The sequence below is a fragment of the Triturus cristatus genome, chromosome 10 (assembly GCF_964204655.1).
Source record: "Triturus cristatus chromosome 10, aTriCri1.1, whole genome shotgun sequence".
Classification (NCBI taxonomy): domain Eukaryota; kingdom Metazoa; phylum Chordata; class Amphibia; order Caudata; family Salamandridae; genus Triturus; species Triturus cristatus.
In genome coordinates this window covers 846,565,728-846,586,204 of record NC_140593.1, presented here as the reverse complement: position 1 = coordinate 846,586,204, position 20,477 = coordinate 846,565,728, and the positions used below count along the sequence as shown (strand labels likewise).

Sequence of the window (20,477 nt, the reverse complement as noted above, 5' to 3'; positions counted from 1 at the left end):
TGTCACAGGTGTAAAGGCCCCACAATACACGATGGCATGATAAAATAAAAAGCTAGGCACAAGAGCGACCACTGATGGATGCGGATTACTTTGTTTCGTCTTGGAAAAGTAAAGGAAGTTTCCCACAGCTCGCTGGGTTCATGGACCGCCTCTTCTTAAGCTTGCATTGAGATAATAAGGTTTTAGAGGGTGCACATAAAAGCAGCTCATGCACAGTGTTTCAGCCCGGTCTCGAACCGGGGACCTTTCGCGTGTTAGGCGAACGTGATGACCACTACACTACAGAAACTAACTTGCTGTGTTTTACTGTTAGAGCAAGGTTCCTCTCAAGGATTCTCTCTACTTCTATTCTGCTGTATCAGCAGCCACTCAGAAAGCGAGGAGCAAGTGTGAAAACTGCAGAGATATCAGCCAACATGCTTGCAATTAGACGTATTAAAAATTTACTTATGCAGGCATCGACAGACAAATATCTGATGCCTAAATGCCAGCAAGTACAGCTTGGGAAAGCATCACCTGGGACACACACAGACTAAGCATGAAGGCAGAAAAAGCATGGATATCCGTTTTTCTTCTGAGGTTCAAAATAATTTGTGCAACAATGCGCCGAGTGTAATGAGAAATAGTCAGGCATTGTCAGTTTTGAGTAGGATTCGTATGTTTACCTCTAAAAAAGGGCTCGTCCGGGATTTGAACCCGGGACCTCTCGCACCCTAAGCGAGAATCATACCCCTAGACCAACGAGCCGAGGCACACAAGAGACACCTTTTGCACCGGCTCCGGGGGTTATTGGCAGCGAGTTGGTGAATGATTCACCCAAAGCAAGCAACTGCACATGCTGCTCTCTTCTGCAATATGGTTGCTGTCTTTTCCATGGCCGTCATCGAACAAGAAATGAAAATACCTCCATCCTTCAGACATTTTGTTTGCTCTAGGTGTATGCTCTCGGTGAGGACAATAAAACAATTTCTGCTCTCATGCCTTGCTTTCATCAAGTAGGCCCACCCTTCAGTACAAAAGGACGTGCAAACGAATGGCGCAAACTATCGTCACTTCTCTTTTTGAGCTGTCACTGATGCCCCTGGAGCACAGTACGTCACGCTGGTGAGGGATAGACAGCTTCCATTATCTCAGCTTTCCTATAAGTTGAGAGAGTAAATGCAAACAATAAGCTGCAGTTTCTGCCCGGTCTCGAACAAGGGACCTTTCGCGTGTAAAGCGAACATGATAACCACTACACCACAGAAACAGATACTCTTGCAGCAATCTTCTTGGCATGTAGTGGGCTGGGAAGCACAGACCAAGGGCCAATGTCCATGAAGCTCAACGTTGGACCCTCCTTACCCGATCTCTTTCTTTGGAAGAAAGGAACGAGGACCACTTTTATTCCAAAAGGCGATTTTAAAACCATACCTGAAATCACGCTAGAAAAACACTTTGAATTTAATGTTCCTACACTGATGGTCCACCCCAGAAAAGCAGTTGCAAAGAAGTCCGGCACTGAAATTCTATACGCCAAAACTGGGAAACAGCGTGCAGGGAAAGGAACTTTTTCACCATACACGGCGTCTTATAGCATTGAAAAGAAGAAATGGTCCTACATAATAAGCAGCCTAAAAATAATTCCACAACATGGGCTCGTCCGGGATTTGAACCCGGGACCTCTCGCACCCGAAGCGAGAATCATACCCCTAGACCAACGAGCCTGATTCCCCTGTCAGCAATTTGAACAATTTCTGATGCGTCTTTCAGAAACAAAGCAGTGCTATTTGGCTGCTCTCTCTCTATGTGAGCCACACAAAGTCATGTTTTCTCTCAAGGTGTTGTTTTTTTCACTCTTGCAAGGAAGGGATCAGCCGATATCCTAGCTGCCAGTGAGCAGAAAAAAGGCACTGATGAGAACTGCAGGCACTTTCTGGCACTTGTACTTCTCTGCAAGTCCTGGACCCTGCCCCATTAACTTCCACCCCAGAAGCAAGGGAGGGCCTGCCAATTCTTGCTCCTAAGAAAGAGGTGTTTGATTCTTGGATTCAAACACGCTCGATCAGGCTCGATCAGGCGAGATTTATATGAGTGGCTCGCAGGACTGAAACACTCACCTGGGAGACCCAGGGTGGCTGAATTCCCAGAATGGCCATTGTTGGGCAAGTCACCTCCTTTCCTCCTGCCTCAATCTAGAATTGGCTGCAAATCACAAGATAGAGTTCAATGTCCGTGTGTACTGCCTACTCCCAGCTACCTCTCTGTCTTCCTTATGTAAATTAAAATTCGCAAGGGGGGACCAATGACAATCTGCTCCTCCCACATAACCAGGAAGCCCTGTTGAACATGTCTGCCTGTGTTGTTGCAGGGACAGTGCCTTCTCCGCCCAAAAGGTGGCAGGAGAGCCTCACAACAAAGATGGGATCAACTGCTTAATGAGAAACCAGCACAGCAGTTAGTGTGATGGAGTGCAAATTTAACGGAAGGTGTGCCTGAGGTGTCCCTTCCAGGAATACATGGAATTGTGATTGAGGGCCCAGCCTGATCGTTGGTGGATTTCTCGTCACATGTTACAGGTCCGTGCAAAGATTGTGGTGTGTGGGGAATGCACTGCAAAAAACAGGATGATTTAAGGGTGTAAAAGAGACCTGTCAGAAGTGGGATTTGAACCCACGCCTCCATGAGGAGACCAGAAGTCTCAGTTGCACTGAAGATCAAGCTCTCTTGAGTCTGGCGCCTTAGACCACTCGGCCATCCTGACTGCCCTGGCTATGTACAGGTCTGACTCTTCTGTCTGCACTTGCCAATGTTTGCACTTACAGCGTTCGCAGCAATGTCACAGGTGTAAAGGCCCCACAATACACGATGGCATGATAAAATAAAAAGCTAGGCACAAGAGCGACCACTGATGGATGCGGATTACTTTGTTTCGTCTTGGAAAAGTAAAGGAAGTTTCCCACAGCTCGCTGGGTTCATGGACCGCCTCTTCTTAAGCTTGCATTGAGATAATAAGGTTTTAGAGGGTGCACATAAAAGCAGCTCATGCACAGTGTTTCAGCCCGGTCTCGAACCGGGGACCTTTCGCGTGTTAGGCGAACGTGATGACCACTACACTACAGAAACTAACTTGCTGTGTTTTACTGTTAGAGCAAGGTTCCTCTCAAGGATTCTCTCTACTTCTATTCTGCTGTATCAGCAGCCACTCAGAAAGCGAGGAGCAAGTGTGAAAACTGCAGAGATATCAGCCAACATGCTTGCAATTAGACGTATTAAAAATTTACTTATGCAGGCATCGACAGACAAATATCTGATGCCTAAATGCCAGCAAGTACAGCTTGGGAAAGCATCACCTGGGACAAACACAGACTAAGCATGAAGGCAGAAAAAGCATGGATATCCGTTTTTCTTCTGAGGTTCAAAATAATTTGTGCAACAATGCGCCGAGTGTAATGAGAAATAGTCAGGCATTGTCAGTTTTGAGTAGGATTCGTATGTTTACCTCTAAAAAAGGGCTCGTCCGGGATTTGAACCCGGGACCTCTCGCACCCTAAGCGAGAATCATACCCCTAGACCAACGAGCCGAGGCACACAAGAGACACCTTTTGCACCGGCTCCGGGGGTTATTGGCAGCGAGTTGGTGAATGATTCACCCAAAGCAAGCAACTGCACATGCTGCTCTCTTCTGCAATATGGTTGCTGTCTTTTCCATGGCCGTCATCGAACAAGAAATGAAAATACCTCCATCCTTCAGACATTTTGTTTGCTCTAGGTGTATGCTCTCGGTGAGGACAATAAAACAATTTCTGCTCTCATGCCTTGCTTTCATCAAGTAGGCCCACCCTTCAGTACAAAAGGACGTGCAAACGAATGGCGCAAACTATCGTCACTTCTCTTTTTGAGCTGTCACTGATGCCCCTGGAGCACAGTACGTCACGCTGGTGAGGGATAGACAGCTTCCATTATCTCAGCTTTCCTATAAGTTGAGAGAGTAAATGCAAACAATAAGCTGCAGTTTCTGCCCGGTCTCGAACAAGGGACCTTTCGCGTGTAAAGCGAACATGATAACCACTACACCACAGAAACAGATACTCTTGCAGCAATCTTCTTGGCATGTAGTGGGCTGGGAAGCACAGACCAAGGGCCAATGTCCATGAAGCTCAACGTTGGACCCTCCTTACCCGATCTCTTTCTTTGGAAGAAAGGAACGAGGACCACTTTTATTCCAAAAGGCGATTTTAAAACCATACCTGAAATCACGCTAGAAAAACACTTTGAATTTAATGTTCCTACACTGATGGTCCACCCCAGAAAAGCAGTTGCAAAGAAGTCCGGCACTGAAATTCTATACGCCAAAACTGGGAAACAGCGTGCAGGGAAAGGAACTTTTTCACCATACACGGCGTCTTATAGCATTGAAAAGAAGAAATGGTCCTACATAATAAGCAGCCTAAAAATAATTCCACAACATGGGCTCGTCCGGGATTTGAACCCGGGACCTCTCGCACCCGAAGCGAGAATCATACCCCTAGACCAACGAGCCTGATTCCCCTGTCAGCAATTTGAACAATTTCTGATGCGTCTTTCAGAAACAAAGCAGTGCTATTTGGCTGCTCCCTCTCTATGTGAGCCACACAAAGTCATGTTTTCTCTCAAGGTGTTGTTTTTTTCACTCTTGCAAGGAAGGGATCAGCCGATATCCTAGCTGCCAGTGAGCAGAAAAAAGGCACTGATGAGAACTGCAGGCACTTTCTGGCACTTGTACTTCTCTGCAAGTCCTGGACCCTTGCCCCATTAACTTCCACCCCAGAAGCAAGGGAGGGCCTGCCAATTCTTGCTCCTAAGAAAGAGGTGTTTGATTCTTGGATTCAAACACGCTCGATCAGGCTCGATCAGGCGAGATTTATATGAGTGGCTCGCAGGACTGAAACACTCACCTGGGAGACCCAGGGTGGCTGAATTCCCAGAATGGCCATTGTTGGGCAAGTCACCTCCTTTCCTCCTGCCTCAATCTAGAATTGGCTGCAAATCACAAGATAGAGTTCAATGTCCGTGTGTACTGCCTACTCCCAGCTACCTCTCTGTCTTCCTTATGTAAATTAAAATTCGCAAGGGGGGACCAATGACAATCTGCTCCTCCCACATAACCAGGAAGCCCTGTTGAACATGTCTGCCTGTGTTGTTGCAGGGACAGTGCCTTCTCCGCCCAAAAGGTGGCAGGAGAGCCTCACAACAAAGATGGGATCAACTGCTTAATGAGAAACCAGCACAGTAGTTAGTGTGATGGAGTGCAAATTTAACGGAAGGTGTGCCTGAGGTGTCCCTTCCAGGAATACATGGAATTGTGATTGAGGGCCCAGCCTGATCGTTGGTGGATTTCTCGTCATATGTTACAGGTCCGTGCAAAGATTGTGGTGTGTGGGGAATGCACTGCAAAAAACAGGACGATTTAAGGGTGTAAAAGAGACCTGTCAGAAGTGGGATTTGAACCCACGCCTCCATGAGGAGACCAGAAATCTCAGTTGCACTGAAGATCAAGCTCTCTTGAGTCTGGCGCCTTAGACCACTCGGCCATCCTGACAGCCCTGGCTATGTACAGGTCTGACTCTTCTGTCTGCGCTTGCCAATGTTTGCACTTACAGCGTTCGCAGCAATGTCACAGGTGTAAAGGCCCCACAATACACGATGGCATGATAAAAAAAAAAGCTAGGCACAAGAGCGACCACTGATGGATGCGGATTACTTTGTTTCGTCTTGGAAAAGTAAAGGAAGTTTCCCACGGCTCGCTGGGTTCATGGACCGCCTCTTCTTAAGCTTGCATTGAGATAATAAGGTTTTAGAGGGTGCACATAAAAGCAGCTCATGCACAGTGTTTCTACCCGGTCTCGAACCAGGGACCTTTCGCGTGTTAGGCGAACGTGATGACCACTACACTACAGAAACTAACTTGCTGTGTTTTACTGTTAGAGCAAGGTTCCTCTCAAGGATTCTCTCTACTTCTATTCTGCTGAATCAGCAGCCACTCAGAAAGCGAGGAGCAAGTGTGAAAACTGCAGAGATATCAGCCAACATGCTTGCAATTAGACGTATTAAAAATTTACTTATGCAGGCATCGACAGACAAATATCTGATGCCTAAATGCCAGCAAGTACAGCTTGGGAAAGCATCACCTGGGACACACACAGACTAAGCATGAAGGCAGAAAAAGCATGGATATCCGTTTTTCTTCTGAGGTTCAAAATAATTTGTGCAACAATGCGCCGAGTGTAATGAGAAATAGTCAGGCATTGTCAGTTTTGAGTAGGATTCGTATGTTTACCTCTAAAAAAGGGCTCGTCTGGGATTTGAACCCGGGACCTCTCGCACCCTAAGCGAGAATCATACCCCTAGACCAACGAGCGGAGGCACACAAGAGTCACCTTTTGCACCGGCTCCGGGGGTTATTGGCAGCGAGTTGGTGAATGATTCACCCAAAGCAAGCAACTGCACATGCTGCTCTCTTCTGCAATATGGTTGCTGTCTTTTCCATGGCCGTCATCGAACAAGAAATGAAAATACCTCCATCCTTCAGACATTTTGTTTGCTCTAGGTGTATGCTCTCGGTGAGGACAATAAAACAATTTCTGCTCTCATGCCTTGCTTTCATCAAGTAGGCCCACCCTTCAGTACAAAAGGACGTGCAAACGAATGGCGCAAACTATCGTCACTTCTCTTTTTGAGCTGTCACTGATGCCCCTGGAGCACAGTACGTCACGCTGGTGAGGGATAGACAGCTTCCATTATCTCAGCTTTCCTATAAGTTGAGAGAGTAAATGCAAACAATAAGCTGCAGTTTCTGCCCGGTCTCGAACAAGGGACCTTTCGCGTGTAAAGCGAACGTGATAACCACTACACCACAGAAACAGATACTCTTGCAGCAATCTTCTTGGCATGTAGTGGGCTGGAAAGCACAGACCAAGGGCCAATGTCCATGAAGCTCAACGTTGGACCCTCCTTACCCGATCTCTTTCTTTGGAAGAAAGGAACGAGGACCACTTTTATTCCAAAAGGCGATTTTAAAACCATACCTGAAATCACGCTAGAAAAACACTTTGAATTTAATGTTCCTACACTGATGGTCCACCCCAGAAAAGCAGTTGCAAAGAAGTCCGGCACTGAAATTCTATACGCCAAAACTGGGAAACAGCGTGCAGGGAAAGGAACTTTTTCACCATACACGGCGTCTTATAGCATTGAAAAGAAGAAATGGTCCTACATAATAAGCAGCCTAAAAATAATTCCACAACATGGGCTCGTCCGGGATTTGAACCCGGGACCTCTCGCACCCGAAGCGAGAATCATACCCCTAGACCAACGAGCCTGATTCCCCTGTCAGCAATTTGAACAATTTCTGATGCGTCTTTCAGAAACAAAGCAGTGCTATTTGGCTGCTCTCTCTCTATGTGAGCCACACAAAGTCATGTTTTCTCTCAAGGTGTTGTTTTTTTCACTCTTGCAAGGAAGGGATCAGCCGATATCCTAGCTGCCAGTGAGCAGAAAAAAGGCACTGATGAGAACTGCAGGCACTTTCTGGCACTTGTACTTCTCTGCAAGTCCTGGACCCTGCCCCATTAACTTCCACCCCAGAAGCAAGGGAGGGCCTGCCAATTCTTGCTCCTAAGAAAGAGGTGTTTGATTCTTGGATTCAAACACGCTCGATCAGGCTCGATCAGGCGAGATTTATATGAGTGGCTCGCAGGACTGAAACACTCACCTGGGAGACCCAGGGTGGCTGAATTCCCAGAATGGCCATTGTTGGGCAAGTCACCTCCTTTCCTCCTGCCTCAATCTAGAATTGGCTGCAAATCACAAGATAGAGTTCAATGTCCGTGTGTACTGCCTACTCCCAGCTACCTCTCTGTCTTCCTTATGTAAATTAAAATTCGCAAGGGGGGACCAATGACAATCTGCTCCTCCCACATAACCAGGAAGCCCTGTTGAACATGTCTGCCTGTGTTGTTGCAGGGACAGTGCCTTCTCCGCCCAAAAGGTGGCAGGAGAGCCTCACAACAAAGATGGGATCAACTGCTTAATGAGAAACCAGCACAGCAGTTAGTGTGATGGAGTGCAAATTTAACGGAAGGTGTGCCTGAGGTGTCCCTTCCAGGAATACATGGAATTGTGATTGAGGGCCCAGCCTGATCGTTGGTGGATTTCTCGTCACATGTTACAGGTCCGTGCAAAGATTGTGGTGTGTGGGGAATGCACTGCAAAAAACAGGATGATTTAAGGGTGTAAAAGAGACCTGTCAGAAGTGGGATTTGAACCCACGCCTCCATGAGGAGACCAGAAGTCTCAGTTGCACTGAAGATCAAGCTCTCTTGAGTCTGGCGCCTTAGACCACTCGGCCATCCTGACTGCCCTGGCTATGTACAGGTCTGACTCTTCTGTCTGCACTTGCCAATGTTTGCACTTACAGCGTTCGCAGCAATGTCACAGGTGTAAAGGCCCCACAATACACGATGGCATGATAAAATAAAAAGCTAGGCACAAGAGCGACCACTGATGGATGCGGATTACTTTGTTTCGTCTTGGAAAAGTAAAGGAAGTTTCCCACAGCTCGCTGGGTTCATGGACCGCCTCTTCTTAAGCTTGCATTGAGATAATAAGGTTTTAGAGGGTGCACATATAAGCAGCTCATGCACAGTGTTTCAGCCCGGTCTCGAACCGGGGACCTTTCGCGTGTTAGGCGAACGTGATGACCACTACACTACAGAAACTAACTTGCTGTGTTTTACTGTTAGAGCAAGGTTCCTCTCAAGGATTCTCTCTACTTCTATTCTGCTGTATCAGCAGCCACTCAGAAAGCGAGGAGCAAGTGTGAAAACTGCAGAGATATCAGCCAACATGCTTGCAATTAGACGTATTAAAAATTTACTTATGCAGGCATCGACAGACAAATATCTGATGCCTAAATGCCAGCAAGTACAGCTTGGGAAAGCATCACCTGGGACACACACAGACTAAGCATGAAGGCAGAAAAAGCATGGATATCCGTTTTTCTTCTGAGGTTCAAAATAATTTGTGCAACAATGCGCCGAGTGTAATGAGAAATAGTCAGGCATTGTCAGTTTTGAGTAGGATTCGTATGTTTACCTCTAAAAAAGGGCTCGTCCGGGATTTGAACCCGGGACCTCTCGCACCCTAAGCGAGAATCATACCCCTAGACCAACGAGCCGAGGCACACAAGAGACACCTTTTGCACCGGCTCCGGGGGTTATTGGCAGCGAGTTGGTGAATGATTCACCCAAAGCAAGCAACTGCACATGCTGCTCTCTTCTGCAATATGGTTGCTGTCTTTTCCATGGCCGTCATCGAACAAGAAATGAAAATACCTCCATCCTTCAGACATTTTGTTTGCTCTAGGTGTATGCTCTCGGTGAGGACAATAAAACAATTTCTGCTCTCATGCCTTGCTTTCATCAAGTAGGCCCACCCTTCAGTACAAAAGGACGTGCAAACGAATGGCGCAAACTATCGTCACTTCTCTTTTTGAGCTGTCACTGATGCCCCTGGAGCACAGTACGTCACGCTGGTGAGGGATAGACAGCTTCCATTATCTCAGCTTTCCTATAAGTTGAGAGAGTAAATGCAAACAATAAGCTGCAGTTTCTGCCCGGTCTCGAACAAGGGACCTTTCGCGTGTAAAGCGAACATGATAACCACTACACCACAGAAACAGATACTCTTGCAGCAATCTTCTTGGCATGTAGTGGGCTGGGAAGCACAGACCAAGGGCCAATGTCCATGAAGCTCAACGTTGGACCCTCCTTACCCGATCTCTTTCTTTGGAAGAAAGGAACGAGGACCACTTTTATTCCAAAAGGCGATTTTAAAACCATACCTGAAATCACGCTAGAAAAACACTTTGAATTTAATGTTCCTACACTGATGGTCCACCCCAGAAAAGCAGTTGCAAAGAAGTCCGGCACTGAAATTCTATACGCCAAAACTGGGAAACAGCGTGCAGGGAAAGGAACTTTTTCACCATACACGGCGTCTTATAGCATTGAAAAGAAGAAATGGTCCTACATAATAAGCAGCCTAAAAATAATTCCACAACATGGGCTCGTCCGGGATTTGAACCCGGGACCTCTCGCACCCGAAGCGAGAATCATACCCCTAGACCAACGAGCCTGATTCCCCTGTCAGCAATTTGAACAATTTCTGATGCGTCTTTCAGAAACAAAGCAGTGCTATTTGGCTGCTCCCTCTCTATGTGAGCCACACAAAGTCATGTTTTCTCTCAAGGTGTTGTTTTTTTCACTCTTGCAAGGAAGGGATCAGCCGATATCCTAGCTGCCAGTGAGCAGAAAAAAGGCACTGATGAGAACTGCAGGCACTTTCTGGCACTTGTACTTCTCTGCAAGTCCTGGACCCTTGCCCCATTAACTTCCACCCCAGAAGCAAGGGAGGGCCTGCCAATTCTTGCTCCTAAGAAAGAGGTGTTTGATTCTTGGATTCAAACACGCTCGATCAGGCTCGATCAGGCGAGATTTATATGAGTGGCTCGCAGGACTGAAACACTCACCTGGGAGACCCAGGGTGGCTGAATTCCCAGAATGGCCATTGTTGGGCAAGTCACCTCCTTTCCTCCTGCCTCAATCTAGAATTGGCTGCAAATCACAAGATAGAGTTCAATGTCCGTGTGTACTGCCTACTCCCAGCTACCTCTCTGTCTTCCTTATGTAAATTAAAATTCGCAAGGGGGGACCAATGACAATCTGCTCCTCCCACATAACCAGGAAGCCCTGTTGAACATGTCTGCCTGTGTTGTTGCAGGGACAGTGCCTTCTCCGCCCAAAAGGTGGCAGGAGAGCCTCACAACAAAGATGGGATCAACTGCTTAATGAGAAACCAGCACAGTAGTTAGTGTGATGGAGTGCAAATTTAACGGAAGGTGTGCCTGAGGTGTCCCTTCCAGGAATACATGGAATTGTGATTGAGGGCCCAGCCTGATCGTTGGTGGATTTCTCGTCATATGTTACAGGTCCGTGCAAAGATTGTGGTGTGTGGGGAATGCACTGCAAAAAACAGGACGATTTAAGGGTGTAAAAGAGACCTGTCAGAAGTGGGATTTGAACCCACGCCTCCATGAGGAGACCAGAAGTCTCAGTTGCACTGAAGATCAAGCTCTCTTGAGTCTGGCGCCTTAGACCACTCGGCCATCCTGACAGCCCTGGCTATGTACAGGTCTGACTCTTCTGTCTGCGCTTGCCAATGTTTGCACTTACAGCGTTCGCAGCAATGTCACAGGTGTAAAGGCCCCACAATACACGATGGCATGATAAAAAAAAAAGCTAGGCACAAGAGCGACCACTGATGGATGCGGATTACTTTGTTTCGTCTTGGAAAAGTAAAGGAAGTTTCCCACGGCTCGCTGGGTTCATGGACCGCCTCTTCTTAAGCTTGCATTGAGATAATAAGGTTTTAGAGGGTGCACATAAAAGCAGCTCATGCACAGTGTTTCTACCCGGTCTCGAACCAGGGACCTTTCGCGTGTTAGGCGAACGTGATGACCACTACACTACAGAAACTAACTTGCTGTGTTTTACTGTTAGAGCAAGGTTCCTCTCAAGGATTCTCTCTACTTCTATTCTGCTGAATCAGCAGCCACTCAGAAAGCGAGGAGCAAGTGTGAAAACTGCAGAGATATCAGCCAACATGCTTGCAATTAGACGTATTAAAAATTTACTTATGCAGGCATCGACAGACAAATATCTGATGCCTAAATGCCAGCAAGTACAGCTTGGGAAAGCATCACCTGGGACACACACAGACTAAGCATGAAGGCAGAAAAAGCATGGATATCCGTTTTTCTTCTGAGGTTCAAAATAATTTGTGCAACAATGCGCCGAGTGTAATGAGAAATAGTCAGGCATTGTCAGTTTTGAGTAGGATTCGTATGTTTACCTCTAAAAAAGGGCTCGTCTGGGATTTGAACCCGGGACCTCTCGCACCCTAAGCGAGAATCATACCCCTAGACCAACGAGCGGAGGCACACAAGAGTCACCTTTTGCACCGGCTCCGGGGGTTATTGGCAGCGAGTTGGTGAATGATTCACCCAAAGCAAGCAACTGCACATGCTGCTCTCTTCTGCAATATGGTTGCTGTCTTTTCCATGGCCGTCATCGAACAAGAAATGAAAATACCTCCATCCTTCAGACATTTTGTTTGCTCTAGGTGTATGCTCTCGGTGAGGACAATAAAACAATTTCTGCTCTCATGCCTTGCTTTCATCAAGTAGGCCCACCCTTCAGTACAAAAGGACGTGCAAACGAATGGTGCAAACTATCGTCACTTCTCTTTTTGAGCTGTCACTGATGCCCCTGGAGCACAGTACGTCACGCTGGTGAGGGATAGACAGCTTCCATTATCTCAGCTTTCCTATAAGTTGAGAGAGTAAATGCAAACAATAAGCTGCTGTTTCTGCCCAGTCTCGAACCAGGGACCTTTCGCGTGTAAAGCGAACGTGATAACCACTACACCACAGAAACAGATACTCTTGCAGCAATCTTCTTGGCATGTAGTGGGCTGGAAAGCACAGACCAAGGGCCAATGTCCATGAAGCTCAACGTTGGACCCTCCTTACCCGATCTCTTTCTTTGGAAGAAAGGAACGAGGACCACTTTTATTCCAAAAGGCGATTTTAAAACCATACCTGAAATCACGCTAGAAAAACACTTTGAATTTAATGTTCCTACACTGATGGTCCACCCCAGAAAAGCAGTTGCAAAGAAGTCCGGCACTGAAATTCTATACGCCAAAAGTGGGAAACAGCGTGCAGGGAAAAGAACTTTTTCACCATACACGGCGTCTTCTGGCATTGAAAAGAAGAAATGGTCCTACATAATAAGCAGCCTAAAAATAATTCCACAACATGGGCTCGTCCGGGATTTGAACCCGGGACCTCTCGCACCCGAAGCGAGAATCATACCCCTAGACCAACGAGCCTGATTCCCCTGTCACCAATTTGAACAATTTCTGATGCGTCTTTCAGAAACAAAGCAGTGCTATTTGGCTGCTCTCTCTCTATGTGAGCCACACAAAGTCATGTTTTCTCTCAAGGTGTTGTTTTTTTCACTCTTGCAAGGAAGGGATCAGCCGATATCCTAGCTGCCAGTGAGCAGAAAAAAGGCACTGATGAGAACTGCAGGCACTTTCTGGCACTTGTACTTCTCTGCAAGTCCTGGACCCTTGCCCCATTAACTTCCACCCCAGAAGCAAGGGAGGGCCTGCCAATTCTTGCTCCTAAGAAAGAGGTGTTTGATTCTTGGATTCAAACACGCTCGATCAGGCTCGATCAGGCGAGATTTATATGAGTGGCTCGCAGGACTGAAACACTCACCTGGGAGACCCAGGGTGGCTGAATTCCCAGAATGGCCATTGTTGGGCAAGTCACCTCCTTTCCTCCTGCCTCAATCTAGAATTGGCTGCAAATCACAAGATAGAGTTCAATGTCCGTGTGTACTGCCTACTCCCAGCTACCTCTCTGTCTTCCTTATGTAAATTAAAATTCGCAAGGGGGGACCAATGACAATCTGCTCCTCCCACATAACCAGGAAGCCCTGTTGAACATGTCTGCCTGTGTTGTTGCAGGGACAGTGCCTTCTCCTCCCAAAAGGTGGCAGGAGAGCCTCACAACAAAGATGGGATCAACTGCTTAATGAGAAACCAGCACAGCAGTTAGTGTGATGGAGTGCAAATTTAACGGAAGGTGTGCCTGAGGTGTCCCTTCCAGGAATACATGGAATTGTGATTGAGGGCCCAGCCTGATCGTTGGTGGATTTCTCGTCATATGTTACAGGTCCGTGCAAAGATTGTGGTGTGTGGGGAATGCACTGCAAAAAACAGGACGATTTAAGGGTGTAAAAGAGACCTGTCAGAAGTGGGATTTGAACCCACGCCTCCATGAGGAGACCAGAAGTCTCAGTTGCACTGAAGATCAAGCTCTCTTGAGTCTGGCGCCTTAGACCACTCGGCCATCCTGACTGCCCTGGCTATGTACAGGTCTGACTCTTCTGTCTGCACTTGCCAATGTTTGCACTTACAGCGTTCGCAGCAATGTCACAGGTGTAAAGGCCCCACAATACACGATGGCATGATAAAATAAAAAGCTAGGCACAAGAGCGACCACTGATGGATGCGGATTACTTTGTTTCGTCTTGGAAAAGTAAAGGAAGTTTCCCACAGCTCGCTGGGTTCATGGACCGCCTCTTCTTAAGCTTGCATTGAGATAATAAGGTTTTAGAGGGTGCACATAAAAGCAGCTCATGCACAGTGTTTCTGCCCGGTCTCGAACCGGGGACCTTTCGCGTGTTAGGCGAACGTGATGACCACTACACTACAGAAACTAACTTGCTGGGTTTTACTGTTAGAGCAAGGTTCCTCTCAAGGATTCTCTCTACTTCTATTCTGCTGTATCAGCAGCCACTCAGAAAGCGAGGAGCAAGTGTGAAAACTGCAGAGATATCAGCCAACATGCTTGCAATTAGACGTATTAAAAATTTACTTATGCAGGCATCGACAGACAAATATCTGATGCCTAAATGCCAGCAAGTACAGCTTGGGAAAGCATCACCTGGGACACACACAGACTAAGCATGAAGGCAGAAAAAGCATGGATATCCGTTTTTCTTCTGAGGTTCAAAATAATTTGTGCAACCATGCGCCGAGTGTAATGAGAAATAGCCAGGCATTGTCAGTTTTGAGTAGGATTCGTATGTTTACCTCTAAAAAAGGGCTCGTCCGGGATTTGAACCCGGGACCTCTCGCACCCTAAGCGAGAATCATACCCCTAGACCAACGAGCCGAGGCACACAAGAGACACCTTTTGCACCGGCTCCGGGGGTTATTGGCAGCGAGTTGGTGAATGATTCACCCAAAGCAAGCAACTGCACATGCTGCTCTCTTCTGCAATATGGTTGCTGTCTTTTCCATGGCCGTCATCGAACAAGAAATGAAAATACCTCCATCCTTCAGACATTTTGTTTGCTCTAGGTGTATGCTCTCGGTGAGGACAATAAAACAATTTCTGCTCTCATGCCTTGCTTTCATCAAGTAGGCCCACCCTTCAGTACAAAAGGACGTGCAAACGAATGGCGCAAACTATCGTCACTTCTCTTTTTGAGCTGTCACTGATGCCCCTGGAGCACAGTACGTCACGCTGGTGAGGGATAGACAGCTTCCATTATCTCAGCTTTCCTATAAGTTGAGAGAGTAAATGCAAACAATAAGCTGCAGTTTCTGCCCGGTCTCAAACCAGGGACCTTTCGCGTGTAAAGCGAACGTGATAACCACTACACCACAGAAACAGATACTCTTGCAGCAATCTTCTTGGCATGTAGTGGGCTGGAAAGCACAGACCAAGGGCCAATGTCCATGAAGCTCAACGTTGGACCCTCCTTACCCGATCTCTTTCTTTGGAAGAAAGGAACGAGGACCACTTTTATTCCAAAAGGCGATTTTAAAACCATACCTGAAATCACGCTAGAAAAACACTTTGAATTTAATGTTCCTACACTGATGGTCCACCCCAGAAAAGCAGTTGCAAAGAAGTCCGGCACTGAAATTCTATACGCCAAAACTGGGAAACAGCGTGCAGGGAAAGGAACTTTTTCACCATACACGGCGTCTTATAGCATTGAAAAGAAGAAATGGTCCTACACAATAAGCAGCCTAAAAATAATTCCACAACATGGGCTCGTCCGGGATTTGAACCCGGGACCTCTCGCACCCGAAGCGAGAATCATACCCCTAGACCAACGAGCCTGATTCCCCTGTCAGCAATTTGAACAATTTCTGATGCGTCTTTCAGAAACAAAGCAGTGCTATTTGGCTGCTCTCTCTCTATGTGAGCCACACAAAGTCATGTTTTCTCTCAAGGTGTTGTTTTTTTCACTCTTGCAAGGAAGGGATCAGCCGATATCCTAGCTGCCAGTGAGCAGAAAAAAGGCACTGATGAGAACTGCAGGCACTTTCTGGCACTTGTACTTCTCTGCAAGTCCTGGACCCTTGCCCCATTAACTTCCACCCCAGAAGCAAGGGAGGGCCTGCCAATTCTTGCTCCTAAGAAAGAGGTGTTTGATTCTTGGATTCAAACACGCTCGATCAGGCTCGATCAGGCGAGATTTATATGAGTGGCTCGCAGGACTGAAACACTCACCTGGGAGACCCAGGGTGGCTGAATTCCCAGAATGGCCATTGTTGGGCAAGTCACCTCCTTTCCTCCTGCCTCAATCTAGAATTGGCTGCAAATCACAAGATAGAGTTCAATGTCCGTGTGTACTGCCTACTCCCAGCTACCTCTCTGTCTTCCTTATGTAAATTAAAATTCGCAAGGGGGGACCAATGACAATCTGCTCCTCCCACATAACCAGGAAGCCCTGTTGAACATGTCTGCCTGTGTTGTTGCAGGGACAGTGCCTTCTCCGCCCAAAAGGTGGCAGGAGAGCCTCACAACAAAGATGGGATCAACTGCTTAATGAGAAACCAGCACAGCAGTTAGTGTGATGGAGTGCAAATTTAACGGAAGGTGTGCCTGAGGTGTCCCTTCCAGGAATACATGGAATTGTGATTGAGGGCCCAGCCTGATCGTTGGTGGATTTCTCGTCATATGTTACAGGTCCGTGCAAAGATTGTGGTGTGCGGGGAATGCACTGCAAAAAACAGGACGATTTAAGGGTGTAAAAGAGACCTGTCAGAAGTGGGATTTGAACCCACGCCTCCATGAGGAGACCAGAAGTCTCAGTTGCACTGAAGATCAAGCTCTCTTGAGTCTGGCGCCTTAGACCACTCAGCCATCCTGACTGCCCTGGCTATGTACAGGTCTGACTCTTCTGTCTGCACTTGCCAATGTTTGCACTTACAGCGTTCGCAGCAATGTCACAGGTGTAAAGGCCCCACAATACACGATGGCATGATAAAAAAAAAAGCTAGGCACAAGAGCGACCACTGATGGATGCGGATTACTTTGTTTCGTCTTGGAAAAGTAAAGGAAGTTTCCCACGGCTCGCTGGGTTCATGGACCGCCTCTTCTTAAGCTTGCATTGAGATAATAAGGTTTTAGAGGGTGCACATAAAAGCAGCTCATGCACAGTGTTTCTACCCGGTCTCGAACCAGGGACCTTTCGCGTGTTAGGCGAACGTGATGACCACTACACTACAGAAACTAACTTGCTGTGTTTTACTGTTAGAGCAAGGTTCCTCTCAAGGATTCTCTCTACTTCTATTCTGCTGAATCAGCAGCCACTCAGAAAGCGAGGAGCAAGTGTGAAAACTGCAGAGATATCAGCCAACATGCTTGCAATTAGACGTATTAAAAATTTACTTATGCAGGCATCGACAGACAAATATCTGATGCCTAAATGCCAGCAAGTACAGCTTGGGAAAGCATCACCTGGGACACACACAGACTAAGCATGAAGGCAGAAAAAGCATGGATATCCGTTTTTCTTCTGAGGTTCAAAATAATTTGTGCAACAATGCGCCGAGTGTAATGAGAAATAGTCAGGCATTGTCAGTTTTGAGTAGGATTCGTATGTTTACCTCTAAAAAAGGGCTCGTCTGGGATTTGAACCCGGGACCTCTCGCACCCTAAGCGAGAATCATACCCCTAGACCAACGAGCGGAGGCACACAAGAGTCACCTTTTGCACCGGCTCCGGGGGTTATTGGCAGCGAGTTGGTGAATGATTCACCCAAAGCAAGCAACTGCACATGCTGCTCTCTTCTGCAATATGGTTGCTGTCTTTTCCATGGCCGTCATCGAACAAGAAATGAAAATACCTCCATCCTTCAGACATTTTGTTTGCTCTAGGTGTATGCTCTCGGTGAGGACAATAAAACAATTTCTGCTCTCATGCCTTGCTTTCATCAAGTAGGCCCACCCTTCAGTACAAAAGGACGTGCAAACGAATGGTGCAAACTATCGTCACTTCTCTTTTTGAGCTGTCACTGATGCCCCTGGAGCACAGTACGTCACGCTGGTGAGGGATAGACAGCTTCCATTATCTCAGCTTTCCTATAAGTTGAGAGAGTAAATGCAAACAATAAGCTGCTGTTTCTGCCCAGTCTCGAACCAGGGACCTTTCGCGTGTAAAGCGAACGTGATAACCACTACACCACAGAAACAGATACTCTTGCAGCAATCTTCTTGGCATGTAGTGGGCTGGAAAGCACAGACCAAGGGCCAATGTCCATGAAGCTCAACGTTGGACCCTCCTTACCCGATCTCTTTCTTTGGAAGAAAGGAACGAGGACCACTTTTATTCCAAAAGGCGATTTTAAAACCATACCTGAAATCACGCTAGAAAAACACTTTGAATTTAATGTTCCTACACTGATGGTCCACCCCAGAAAAGCAGTTGCAAAGAAGTCCGGCACTGAAATTCTATACGCCAAAAGTGGGAAACAGCGTGCAGGGAAAAGAACTTTTTCACCATACACGGCGTCTTCTGGCATTGAAAAGAAGAAATGGTCCTACATAATAAGCAGCCTAAAAATAATTCCACAACATGGGCTCGTCCGGGATTTGAACCCGGGACCTCTCGCACCCGAAGCGAGAATCATACCCCTAGACCAACGAGCCTGATTCCCCTGTCACCAATTTGAACAATTTCTGATGCGTCTTTCAGAAACAAAGCAGTGCTATTTGGCTGCTCTCTCTCTATGTGAGCCACACAAAGTCATGTTTTCTCTCAAGGTGTTGTTTTTTTCACTCTTGCAAGGAAGGGATCAGCCGATATCCTAGCTGCCAGTGAGCAGAAAAAAGGCACTGATGAGAACTGCAGGCACTTTCTGGCACTTGTACTTCTCTGCAAGTCCTGGACCCTTGCCCCATTAACTTCCACCCCAGAAGCAAGGGAGGGCCTGCCAATTCTTGCTCCTAAGAAAGAGGTGTTTGATTCTTGGATTCAAACACGCTCGATCAGGCTCAATCAGGCGAGATTTATATGAGTGGCTCGCAGGACTGAAACACTCACCTGGGAGACCCAGGGTGGCTGAATTCCCAGAATGGCCATTGTTGGGCAAGTCACCTCCTTTCCTCCTGCCTCAATCTAGAATTGGCTGCAAATCACAAGATAGAGTTCAATGTCCGTGTGTACTGCCTACTCCCAGCTACCTCTCTGTCTTCCTTATGTAAATTAAAATTCGCAAGGGGGGACCAATGACAATCTGCTCCTCCCACATAACCAGGAAGCCCTGTTGAACATGTCTGCCTGTGTTGTTGCAGGGACAGTGCCTTCTCCTCCCAAAAGGTGGCAGGAGAGCCTCACAACAAAGATGGGATCAACTGCTTAATGAGAAACCAGCACAGCAGTTAGTGTGATGGAGTGCAAATTTAACGGAAGGTGTGCCTGAGGTGTCCCTTCCAGGAATACATGGAATTGTGATTGAGGGCCCAGCCTGATCGTTGGTGGATTTCTCGTCATATGTTACAGGTCCGTGCAAAGATTGTGGTGTGTGGGGAATGCACTGCAAAAAACAGGACGATTTAAGGGTGTAAAAGAGACCTGTCAGAAGTGGGATTTGAACCCACGCCTCCATGAGGAGACCAGAAGTCTCAGTTGCACTGAAGATCAAGCTCTCTTGAGTCTGGCGCCTTAGACCACTCGGCCATCCTGACTGCCCTGGCTATGTACAGGTCTGACTCTTCTGTCTGCACTTGCCAATGTTTGCACTTACAGCGTTCGCAGCAATGTCACAGGTGTAAAGGCCCCACAATACACGATGGCATGATAAAATAAAAAGCTAGGCACAAGAGCGACCACTGATGGATGCGGATTACTTTGTTTCGTCTTGGAAAAGTAAAGGAAGTTTCCCACAGCTCGCTGGGTTCATGGACCGCCTCTTCTTAAGCTTGCATTGAGATAATAAGGTTTTAGAGGGTGCACATAAAAGCAGCTCATGCACAGTGTTTCTGCCCGGTCTCGAACCGGGGACCTTTCGCGTGTTAGGCGAACGTGATGACCACTACACTACAGAAACTAACTTGCTGGGTTTTACTGTTAGAGCAAGGTTCCTCTCAAGGATTCTCTCTACTTCTATTCTGCTGTATCAGCAGCCACTCAGAAAGCGAGGAGCAAGTGTGAAAACTGCAGAGATATCAGCCAACATGCTTGCAATTAGACGTATTAAAAATTTACTTATGCAGGCATCGACAGACAAATATCTGATGCCTAAATGCCAGCAAGTACAGCTTGGGAAAGCATCACCTGGGACACACACAGACTAAGCATGAAGGCAGAAAAAGCATGGATATCCGTTTTTCTTCTGAGGTTCAAAATAATTTGTGCAACCATGCGCCGAGTGTAATGAGAAATAGCCAGGCATTGTCAGTTTTGAGTAGGATTCGTATGTTTACCTCTAAAAAAGGGCTCGTCCGGGATTTGAACCCGGGACCTCTCGCACCCTAAGCGAGAATCATACCCCTAGACCAACGAGCCGAGGCACACAAGA

The 20,477-nt window shown here is 47.1% G+C and overlaps 28 non-coding genes across 28 annotated transcripts; all 28 read right to left on the bottom strand.

The window, feature by feature from the left end:
• Positions 1 to 216: 216 nt before the first annotated feature.
• Positions 217 to 289, bottom strand: TRNAV-AAC (transfer RNA valine (anticodon AAC)). The gene has a single exon. It is a non-coding gene; the product is annotated as a tRNA-Val (tRNA).
• A 386-nt stretch (positions 290 to 675) lies between these two features.
• TRNAP-AGG (transfer RNA proline (anticodon AGG)) lies at positions 676 to 747 on the bottom strand. Its single transcript has one exon. It is a non-coding gene; the product is annotated as a tRNA-Pro (tRNA).
• An 887-nt stretch (positions 748 to 1,634) lies between these two features.
• Positions 1,635 to 1,706, bottom strand: TRNAP-CGG (transfer RNA proline (anticodon CGG)). The gene has a single exon. It is a non-coding gene; the product is annotated as a tRNA-Pro (tRNA).
• Positions 1,707 to 2,631: 925 nt separating this feature from the next.
• On the bottom strand, positions 2,632 to 2,743 carry TRNAL-CAA (transfer RNA leucine (anticodon CAA)). The gene is made up of 2 exons: positions 2,706 to 2,743; positions 2,632 to 2,677 (listed from the first exon to the last, which is right to left on the bottom strand). It is a non-coding gene; the product is annotated as a tRNA-Leu (tRNA).
• Positions 2,744 to 3,032: 289 nt separating this feature from the next.
• Positions 3,033 to 3,105, bottom strand: TRNAV-AAC (transfer RNA valine (anticodon AAC)). Its single transcript has one exon. It is a non-coding gene; the product is annotated as a tRNA-Val (tRNA).
• Positions 3,106 to 3,491: 386 nt separating this feature from the next.
• TRNAP-AGG (transfer RNA proline (anticodon AGG)) lies at positions 3,492 to 3,563 on the bottom strand. Its single transcript has one exon. It is a non-coding gene; the product is annotated as a tRNA-Pro (tRNA).
• Positions 3,564 to 4,450: 887 nt separating this feature from the next.
• TRNAP-CGG (transfer RNA proline (anticodon CGG)) lies at positions 4,451 to 4,522 on the bottom strand. The gene has a single exon. It is a non-coding gene; the product is annotated as a tRNA-Pro (tRNA).
• Positions 4,523 to 5,448: 926 nt separating this feature from the next.
• On the bottom strand, positions 5,449 to 5,560 carry TRNAL-CAA (transfer RNA leucine (anticodon CAA)). The gene is made up of 2 exons: positions 5,523 to 5,560; positions 5,449 to 5,494 (listed from the first exon to the last, which is right to left on the bottom strand). It is a non-coding gene; the product is annotated as a tRNA-Leu (tRNA).
• Positions 5,561 to 5,849: 289 nt separating this feature from the next.
• TRNAV-AAC (transfer RNA valine (anticodon AAC)) lies at positions 5,850 to 5,922 on the bottom strand. The gene has a single exon. It is a non-coding gene; the product is annotated as a tRNA-Val (tRNA).
• A 1,345-nt stretch (positions 5,923 to 7,267) lies between these two features.
• On the bottom strand, positions 7,268 to 7,339 carry TRNAP-CGG (transfer RNA proline (anticodon CGG)). The gene has a single exon. It is a non-coding gene; the product is annotated as a tRNA-Pro (tRNA).
• A 925-nt stretch (positions 7,340 to 8,264) lies between these two features.
• TRNAL-CAA (transfer RNA leucine (anticodon CAA)) lies at positions 8,265 to 8,376 on the bottom strand. The gene is made up of 2 exons: positions 8,339 to 8,376; positions 8,265 to 8,310 (listed from the first exon to the last, which is right to left on the bottom strand). It is a non-coding gene; the product is annotated as a tRNA-Leu (tRNA).
• Positions 8,377 to 8,665: 289 nt separating this feature from the next.
• TRNAV-AAC (transfer RNA valine (anticodon AAC)) lies at positions 8,666 to 8,738 on the bottom strand. Its single transcript has one exon. It is a non-coding gene; the product is annotated as a tRNA-Val (tRNA).
• Positions 8,739 to 9,124: 386 nt separating this feature from the next.
• On the bottom strand, positions 9,125 to 9,196 carry TRNAP-AGG (transfer RNA proline (anticodon AGG)). The gene has a single exon. It is a non-coding gene; the product is annotated as a tRNA-Pro (tRNA).
• Positions 9,197 to 10,083: 887 nt separating this feature from the next.
• Positions 10,084 to 10,155, bottom strand: TRNAP-CGG (transfer RNA proline (anticodon CGG)). Its single transcript has one exon. It is a non-coding gene; the product is annotated as a tRNA-Pro (tRNA).
• A 926-nt stretch (positions 10,156 to 11,081) lies between these two features.
• TRNAL-CAA (transfer RNA leucine (anticodon CAA)) lies at positions 11,082 to 11,193 on the bottom strand. The gene is made up of 2 exons: positions 11,156 to 11,193; positions 11,082 to 11,127 (listed from the first exon to the last, which is right to left on the bottom strand). It is a non-coding gene; the product is annotated as a tRNA-Leu (tRNA).
• Positions 11,194 to 11,482: 289 nt separating this feature from the next.
• TRNAV-AAC (transfer RNA valine (anticodon AAC)) lies at positions 11,483 to 11,555 on the bottom strand. Its single transcript has one exon. It is a non-coding gene; the product is annotated as a tRNA-Val (tRNA).
• An 887-nt stretch (positions 11,556 to 12,442) lies between these two features.
• On the bottom strand, positions 12,443 to 12,515 carry TRNAV-UAC (transfer RNA valine (anticodon UAC)). Its single transcript has one exon. It is a non-coding gene; the product is annotated as a tRNA-Val (tRNA).
• Positions 12,516 to 12,900: 385 nt separating this feature from the next.
• TRNAP-CGG (transfer RNA proline (anticodon CGG)) lies at positions 12,901 to 12,972 on the bottom strand. Its single transcript has one exon. It is a non-coding gene; the product is annotated as a tRNA-Pro (tRNA).
• Positions 12,973 to 13,898: 926 nt separating this feature from the next.
• On the bottom strand, positions 13,899 to 14,010 carry TRNAL-CAA (transfer RNA leucine (anticodon CAA)). The gene is made up of 2 exons: positions 13,973 to 14,010; positions 13,899 to 13,944 (listed from the first exon to the last, which is right to left on the bottom strand). It is a non-coding gene; the product is annotated as a tRNA-Leu (tRNA).
• A 289-nt stretch (positions 14,011 to 14,299) lies between these two features.
• Positions 14,300 to 14,372, bottom strand: TRNAV-AAC (transfer RNA valine (anticodon AAC)). The gene has a single exon. It is a non-coding gene; the product is annotated as a tRNA-Val (tRNA).
• Positions 14,373 to 14,758: 386 nt separating this feature from the next.
• Positions 14,759 to 14,830, bottom strand: TRNAP-AGG (transfer RNA proline (anticodon AGG)). The gene has a single exon. It is a non-coding gene; the product is annotated as a tRNA-Pro (tRNA).
• An 887-nt stretch (positions 14,831 to 15,717) lies between these two features.
• Positions 15,718 to 15,789, bottom strand: TRNAP-CGG (transfer RNA proline (anticodon CGG)). Its single transcript has one exon. It is a non-coding gene; the product is annotated as a tRNA-Pro (tRNA).
• Positions 15,790 to 17,116: 1,327 nt separating this feature from the next.
• TRNAV-AAC (transfer RNA valine (anticodon AAC)) lies at positions 17,117 to 17,189 on the bottom strand. Its single transcript has one exon. It is a non-coding gene; the product is annotated as a tRNA-Val (tRNA).
• An 887-nt stretch (positions 17,190 to 18,076) lies between these two features.
• TRNAV-UAC (transfer RNA valine (anticodon UAC)) lies at positions 18,077 to 18,149 on the bottom strand. The gene has a single exon. It is a non-coding gene; the product is annotated as a tRNA-Val (tRNA).
• Positions 18,150 to 18,534: 385 nt separating this feature from the next.
• TRNAP-CGG (transfer RNA proline (anticodon CGG)) lies at positions 18,535 to 18,606 on the bottom strand. The gene has a single exon. It is a non-coding gene; the product is annotated as a tRNA-Pro (tRNA).
• Positions 18,607 to 19,532: 926 nt separating this feature from the next.
• Positions 19,533 to 19,644, bottom strand: TRNAL-CAA (transfer RNA leucine (anticodon CAA)). Its single transcript has 2 exons — positions 19,607 to 19,644; positions 19,533 to 19,578 (listed from the first exon to the last, which is right to left on the bottom strand). It is a non-coding gene; the product is annotated as a tRNA-Leu (tRNA).
• A 289-nt stretch (positions 19,645 to 19,933) lies between these two features.
• On the bottom strand, positions 19,934 to 20,006 carry TRNAV-AAC (transfer RNA valine (anticodon AAC)). The gene has a single exon. It is a non-coding gene; the product is annotated as a tRNA-Val (tRNA).
• A 386-nt stretch (positions 20,007 to 20,392) lies between these two features.
• TRNAP-AGG (transfer RNA proline (anticodon AGG)) lies at positions 20,393 to 20,464 on the bottom strand. The gene has a single exon. It is a non-coding gene; the product is annotated as a tRNA-Pro (tRNA).
• Between the last annotated feature and the right edge of the window lie 13 nt (positions 20,465 to 20,477).